Source organism: Tupaia chinensis, unplaced genomic scaffold, assembly GCF_000334495.1.
Source record: "Tupaia chinensis unplaced genomic scaffold, TupChi_1.0 Scaffold000144_1, whole genome shotgun sequence".
In the NCBI taxonomy this organism is placed as follows: Eukaryota; Metazoa; Chordata; class Mammalia; order Scandentia; family Tupaiidae; genus Tupaia; species Tupaia belangeri.
Genome location: NW_006159614.1, coordinates 1,515,340 through 1,523,549, shown reverse-complemented (window position 1 = coordinate 1,523,549; position 8,210 = coordinate 1,515,340).

Here is an 8,210-nt window from a genome sequence, read left to right as displayed (position 1 = left end):
ATATCAGAACTCTCAAGAGAGGCAACGTGACAGTGTAAACCTGATGAAAAACGAGATGACACGTCTGGGTGTTACAAATTACCTGTAGAAGGAATTTTCAGAGTGTTTCTTTGAAACATTAAGAGCCTCCTGAAATTCTATAAATTATCAACAGAGGTAACTAGAATTACACCGATAAAGTTGTTGGGCTTGGTGCTTAGTCTGAACTTCTAGCAGGTAGAGAAATTGAAAATGGTAAGCAATAGGCTTTAAAAAATTGAAAAGCGTTTGAGATTTTGCCCTACTTTCAAAGTAGTAAATTTCCCTGCCACAGAATCCTGGGTACTGCCAGAAGACACATAACACCTGGGTTAGAGACCAAGGACAGTTAATTACTCATAGCAGTAGTTACATAACCAGTCTCTTCTTTTGCACTGAAACTGCAACCCCTGTTCCCATGGGTGATGTGAAGATAGTCAGGCAATGTCTGTCTGGTAGATTTTATCACAGAAGAGAACCCCTGAATGTAGAAAACCTCAATCTTTTACACAAGCTACTAAGCAAATGTGCCTCCTGCTCTGAAGGAATACACTGAAGGATATCTGTCTTCGAAGGCTGCTTGCTATAGAAACAGTCTTGAAAATATAGCTCAGAACAAAATCTGTCAGTGTCTCTGTTGTAAGACAGGAAGGAACATGACTGACCTATAGGAGATTGCCACCCAACATTGGAATTTCGCAGCTGACGTAAGGAAGACACTTCCATTGAAAATCAGAAAGAAGGACGCAGGATGACAAAAGGAATAAAGGCCACACAATGATGTATCTTTAGCCTCACCATGTAGCCTGCTGGTGAAGTTAGTTGCAGGGCAGGTCCCATAAGTATGCATTGAAAATGAGCAACCTAGGGGCCTTTCAGGCAACTGTACCTGAACAATTTGTAAATGAATAATATAATTAGCATCACCTTATCAAGTCTTAGTGGGCTGCATATTTCAAATGCTCAGATGGAAAGGTGCCCTGTTATTGGAAGGGTATCAATGCATTTCTGCTGAAAAAATAAATGCTTTTCAATGTTGCTAGGCTGTGTCTGTGTCCATGGCACTAAGGACACTGTGGAAAGGGGAACCAGGGAGACGCAAAAAAGAGAATTCGAAAGGCTTCCAACTTAGAAGAGATAAGTGAGTCCTTCTTAGGTGATAAAAGGGAGTTTTTCTTATTTTCTTTCTTTTTTTCTTTTAGAGAGATTTTTGCTATAAGGGCACGTGAGCTCTCCAGAGAAACAGAGACAGAAAGTGAGAAATTACTCCCCAGAGGGAATGGCCATGCCACTATCCCTTCTCCTTCATTTTCCTCTTGGGATTTTGGACCCACACACACACAGTGTGAGTTTTAAGTCACTGGGTCTGGGACTCAAACTGTGGTCTACTACACGGGAGTCCGTACCATCTGCTGGTCCCACTGAAAGGGAGTGCCTATGATCAAGTGCAAATTAGCAGAGATTTACATAGGGAGGTACATTCCAAGATAATTATTTTATTTACATCTATCCCCAATATTTTATCTATCTTTTTATTTATAATTCCCAGAGGGTATGTGTGCTTGCCACAGAAAGACCGAGAGACAGAGAAAGACAGGGAGAAAGGATTTGCCAATGAGACATGGACCCCTAACAATCCCCTTCCCTCTCTCTCTCCATCCTGTCAGGATTTGCGGTACACAGACATGCCCCTAGCATACTTTCTTAAGGCATGGGACCAGATTTTAATCACACTGGCCATGTGTAATGTAGCTCTCTCTATCACTAGGCTACAGTGCCTCATACCCTCAACATTTTATTATAAAAGTTTCAAACACAGAGAAACAAAAAAAGTGCAATATATATATATGTGTGTGTGTGTGTATATATCCACAATATAATTCTATAATTAACTTCACTATATTTATTCTCATATAACTATCCATCTATCTGTCCCATTGTTTATCCAAAAATCCATCTAAATTTACTGATACATTTTAAAGTAAATTGTGTACGATAAACAAATATTAAACTGTATTTAATGATATGCATGCCAAAACATTTATGTGCCTCTAAATATTTCACCATGCATATTATTAACTAGTGTTCAATATTTCTATATAATTTTAAGGTAAGATTTTTACATAATGAGAGAAAGTGAGCAGGAAGGCGCCAATTATCAATATGAGAAGTAAAAGGGGGTAATACTAGAAGTCATATAGACTTTAAAAGGCCAAAGAAAGACTACTCTAATACTTTATATCAACAAATTTAGCAATCTAGGCAAAATGGGCAAAGGCAGGAGAGATGCAAACTCCCCAGGCTCCTTCAAGAATGCTGGGTAAAGTGGCATGAGCCTGGAATAGCAACAGCTCAGGAAGACTGAGCCAGGAGGACTGCACACAGAGACTGGCCTGGACAGCAATGCCAGAGCCTGTCTTAACAAGAGCAGGTGTGATGGCACACAGCCTGTATCCCAGCTGGGAGTTTGAGGTAGGAATATTGCAACATAGTGAGACTCTGTCAAAAAAAAAAAAAAAAAAAAGAGGAAAACAAAAATGTAACAAAAAATTCCTCAACATGTTATTCATTACAAAACCTCCCAAAAGGCATGAAAAAACATGGAAAATTTTTTTATAAAAAACCTATAGGTGGATTTTAGTAGCATAAGATTCAATGCTTTCTCTTTAACGCTGGGTCTAAGCAAGTATATATGACGTTAGTAATCCTATTTTACATTACATCATAAGTTATAGCTAGTATAATGTTGGCAAGAGAAATAAATAAAAACTATACAAATTATATATGAAGAAGTAGAAATCATGTCTATTCACAACACAATATAATTGTCTACATACAAAAAAATCCTATAAAATACACTGAAATCCACTTGAACAAGCTGATTAGTTTTGTAAAGTTGTAGAACACAAGGTTCATACACAAACATTATTTGCAGTTTTATATATTAGCAATAAATAACTGGAAATGTAAGCAGCAGCATTTTAAATACCCTAAAAGCAGTAAAATTTAGGTGTAAATCTAATAAAATATATAGATTTGTATGCTGACAACAACCAAATATTTCTGAGAATTCCATGAGATCTAAATAAGTAGTTACACTATGCTAATGTATTGTTATAATGTCTACTCCCCGAATCCATCCATAATGTAACACAGTTTCAGTAAATTGTTTTTGTTTGTTTGTAGAAAATGACAAACTGATCCTAAACTTTATATAGATAAGGAAAAAAAATATTTTTGAAAGGGAGAAAATACTTGGTGGACCCATATGCTACTTGATATCAAAGCTTTCTTGTAAGCTAAAACTTGTGTGTGTAGTTTACCTACAGTTATGCAAATGAGTGAAACAACAGTTCCAGATGTTGACTCAAACCCACATTTTTTTTTTTGTGAGCTTTTGTGAAGATATTGTGGGAGGCAGAATTTTTAGATGACACTTAGTCACCCAGACTTGTGTCTGATGCCCACACCCTGAGCGTGGGCAAGATTGCTGAGTATTATGAAATGTCATTCTCAAGAATATGTGATTTTATATGGTAACATTGGTGAAGGAATAACAGGACATGCATATGCACAGGAATGTTCTGTGACCCAAAGTTTACACTACAGTCAAAAGTGAACTCTAAATGGTTCATAGAGATAGATGTAAAATTTAACATAAAATTTCTGAAAGGGAGCCAGAAAGTAGCATGGAGGTTAAAGCAGTGGTTCTCACATGGCCAGCTGTGCAATTTGAGTCCTGGACCTGGCAGCTTGAAAGTTATGCAAGGTGCAAGTTTGTGTGTGTCTAAAATCCCAAGGGGAGACTGAAGAAGAAGAGATCATTCCCTGGGGGTGGGAGTGTGATTTCTCATTTTCCTTTCCTGTCTCTTTCTGGAAAGCACATATACCATATAGCAAAAGTAAATAAATACATATATACATACATAAAAAATCTACAAGAAAACTTAGGAGAAAACTTTCAAGTTCTTTTTTTTTTATTTAGAAAATAATAAGTAAAAATAGAAACAGTATGAATCATACTATTAAAAATCAATAAATTGGACTCATCAAGCTTAGCAACTTCTGCTTTTCAAAAGATGCTTTTAGAAAACGAAGATATAAGTCATAAGTTAGAGGAAAATATTTAGAAAATTCACAACTGTTATAAGGTTTTTTCCCCACAATACACAGGATTCTAAACTCACAACTGAATAACAAACAGGTAGAAGATTTGGGTATTTATTTCACTAAGAAAATGTACTAGATACATGCAAGGGGATGGGAGGGAAACGTGGGATGATGGAACTATTCTTATATGTTAAAGTTGGTAGTTATTACTCAACTGTATTTGTCAAAATTCATAGAATTTTGCACCTAAAAGGGGAAATTCACTTAATGCAATTACATCTATAAAGCTAAGTTTTCAAAAGATGAGAGGATAAGGACAAAAATTGCACTGGAAGAACCTGTCTAGCATTACTATTCTGGAACTCTAAGACTTTTACAGATGCACAAATTCCAAGATAAAACTTGGATGATAAACTGTAATTAATTTTGATAGCTTAAGTTCTGCCCAGCCCCCATCCTCAGCTCTGTGACATGAAGTTGTGCACATGTTCTTGGAACAGTTTACATGCAGCCATTAGGAACCATCATGGGCAACAAGAATCCTGACTTCTGCATATTTGGAATCTATGTTTTTATTACTGATTGCTGCTTGTAGTCAGAGAAGAATAGACACAAATGTGAGCAGCCACCGTAACACTACCTTGTATTGTTGCAAGCATCTTCTCCCTCTGGAAAAAATATGGCTTCTAGGGAATATTAAAGGCTGATTTCTCTCCATAACCCCTTCATTTTTCTTTTTTTTTTCCTTTTATGATAAAAATATCAGAGACTACAACATCCAAAAGTAACATCATATACAGGATAAATTAACAGGTCATGGGACGAGCAGATGACATAATGGTTATATATCTGGACTCCCATATAGTTGACTGCAGTTTGAGTCCTGGAACCAGCAACTTAAAACTCATGCCGGGCACGTGTACATGCATGTCCAAGATCCCGAGAGGAGACTAGAGGAGAAGAGATTGTGATATGGCCATCCTCCATAGGGGGTGAGTTCTCACTTTCTGTCTCTCTGCCTCTCTGGTGAGTGCATGTCCCTAAAGCAAAAATATCTTTTAAAAAAGTCATTATGCATGCCCAGAGAAAGACAAAGAATCAGAAGATAGCTGAGAATAACTTAAGATTACATTTCAAGATGATCTTTTGCATGGAGTCATTCTACAACATTGCAAAAAGAAAAAAAAGAAAAAAGAAAAACCAACAGAAACAAAGAAATGGAAGACTCTTGGGCAGGGAGATAATCTGATCTCCAGAGCTACCATATCATTAGGTTTATAGGTCCTGTTTTCAGCAAAAACATCACAAGGCATATGAATAGTCTTATTGTGTTGGTAACAAATATGACTGTGATTAGGTGATTTATAAGGATAAATATTTATTTGCTTTATGATTCTGGTGAAAGTTTGAAGGTGAAGGGCCAGCATTTGGCTGGCATATGGCGCTACATTACAAATAGCTGTTAAAAATAGAGAAAAGGCTTGTGAAGAGAAAGGAAGAAGAAATTGACTTCCAACTTCCTGTTTGACCTTCTCATGCTTCCAGTCAATTAGATGATGTCTACCCATATTAAAGGTGGGTCTTCCTCTAAAAGGTCCCACCACTTCTCAATGCCATTAAATTGTGGGCCACATTTTTAGAACATGAACCTTTGGGGGAAAAACAATTATCCAAACTATAGCAATATACAAACAAACAGAAAGAATGTTTTATTCAAAGATACGAATAAACCAATAGAAACTATCACAGAGAAAAACTTATGGCAGACCTATTAGGTTTTTGTTTTTTGAGAGATTTTTGCTATAGGGTGCATGCGCTAGCCAGAGAGACAGAAAGCAAGAAATCAACCTCCAAGAGGGATGGACACATCGCAATCCCTCTCCTCTATTATTCTCTCAGGATTTTAGGCATGCACATACACATGCTCAGTGTGAGTTTTAAGCCACTGGATCTGGTACTTGAACTGCATTCAACTACATGGGAGTCCAGCAACATAACCATCACACCATCTGCTGATCCTAATACATATATTTTTAAAGCTATCTTTGGGGGAGACACAGAGAGAGGGAATCAACTGGAAAAAGAAAGAAGCAACACATTAAGGGATACAATAATAGAAAAGTATCTGTTGATAATAATAGGTATGGTAATATCTTTAACTGGACTAATACACAGTGTATTCAAGCTGGAGAAATTCATTTTGTATGCTATAATGATATACAGTGATTGAATGTAAAAAAATTAAATTTAAAATTGTTCAATAAACTAAAGAATGACATGGAGGATATCAGGAAAATGATACATGAGCAAGAAGAAACATCAATAAAGAAACAGAAAACCTAAGAAACCCAGAAGAAATTCTAGAGCTGAAAAGTAAAGTAAATACATTTAAAAAATTTACCAGTGTAACTCAAATCCATATTTGAGCAGGCAAAAGAAAAAAAAATCAGCAAACTTGGATTTACAACAAAATTATTGACAGGAAGCAGCAGTAAAGTTGATTAAAAGTGAATAGAATACAAAGGAATTTTGGGAATAATAAAGCAAACCAACATATACATTGTGTGAGTTCCAGAGAGAAGGAGAAGAGTAGATAAATTACTGGAAGACATAATGACTGAAAACTTCTCAAGTTTGATGAGACATAAATGCAAATATGTGAGAATCTCTAAGAATGTCAAGTAGGCTGAACTCACTCTAAAACACACTACAAACATATTGTTAAAAGCCAGTGGTGAAGAGACTCTTGAAAGGAGCAAGAGAGAAGTGACTCACCACACCTAAAGGATCCTCAATGAGATGATCAGCAGATTTCACATCAGAAACTTTAGATGCCACATGACAGTGGGTTGTATTCAAAGCACTAAGAAGATAAACAAAAAAATGAGAAGAGACAGTGAACAAAGAATACCAATATTTGGCAAAATTCTTCAACAGAAAGAAAGAAATTCTCAGAAAATCGAAGTTAAAGGATTTGTTACTACTAGGTCTGCCCTAAAAGAAATGCTGAAAGTCCTGGAGACTGAAGCAAAAGGAAGTTAGACAGTAACTCAAAACAGAATGAAAAGATGAAAGTGTCTCCAGGGGGAAATATATCAGCAATTATAAAAATTAGTATTATTATAAAATATGTTTGTCAATTCCACTTCTTGCCTTCTACATAATTTACAAATATAAATTATTTAAAAATATTGGTGGGACAGTCAGTGACATGATGGTTAGGATGACTGAACCCCCGACAGCCAACTGCATGTTTCAAGTCCAGAACTCAGTGCCAGGCATTTATGTGAGCATGCTCAATATCTCAAGAAGAGAACAGAGAACATGATATCTATATGCCTTTAGTATCTTCTCTCCAAGATGAAAGTAAAAATTAAAAATTACCACTTAAGGTTATTATGAGGATCAAATTGTTTATAAAAGTATTTTGCATATACAAGCAATCTCATTAGTTACCACTTAAAATTTTTTTTCTTTATTTTTTTGTGGAGAGATGTGTACTCCCTGGAGAGACAGAGACAGAGATACAGAAAGTGAGAAATTGCCCCCCCTCCAAGGGTGATGGCCACACCACAGTCCCTTCTTCATTCTCCTCCTGGGATCTTGGGCAGCATGCACATGCACCTGGCGAGAGTTTGAAGCCACTGGGTCCAGGACTCAAACTGCAGTTGACCATGTGGGAGTCCAGTGACATAACTGTATGGCAATCTGCTGGTCCCTATCATTTAAAAATTTTTAAACCACCCATTTCTAATTATTCTAATTCATCATCTCATCACTGGAGGTATTTGAATCTTAGTAGTTGCAGTGCCTTGTGTGAGGGCCCATAAAACACAAAGTAGATGAAACAGTAGTATATATAAACACCTAGATGCACACACACTAGTAAATGGGGCTATGGCACTTTCAGTTAAGAAGAGACCATTTCATTTGCCAGCTCTAACCTCGCCCTTTCCACTGTCTTAATGAGCCTTTGGTGCCTGACTAGCTGAGTAACCCCAAGGTAGCAGTCAAGACTGCTCCACCCAATGCCCAGCACAAGCCCAGCCCTGGAAGGTATCTAGTAAGTGCTTTCAGAACAG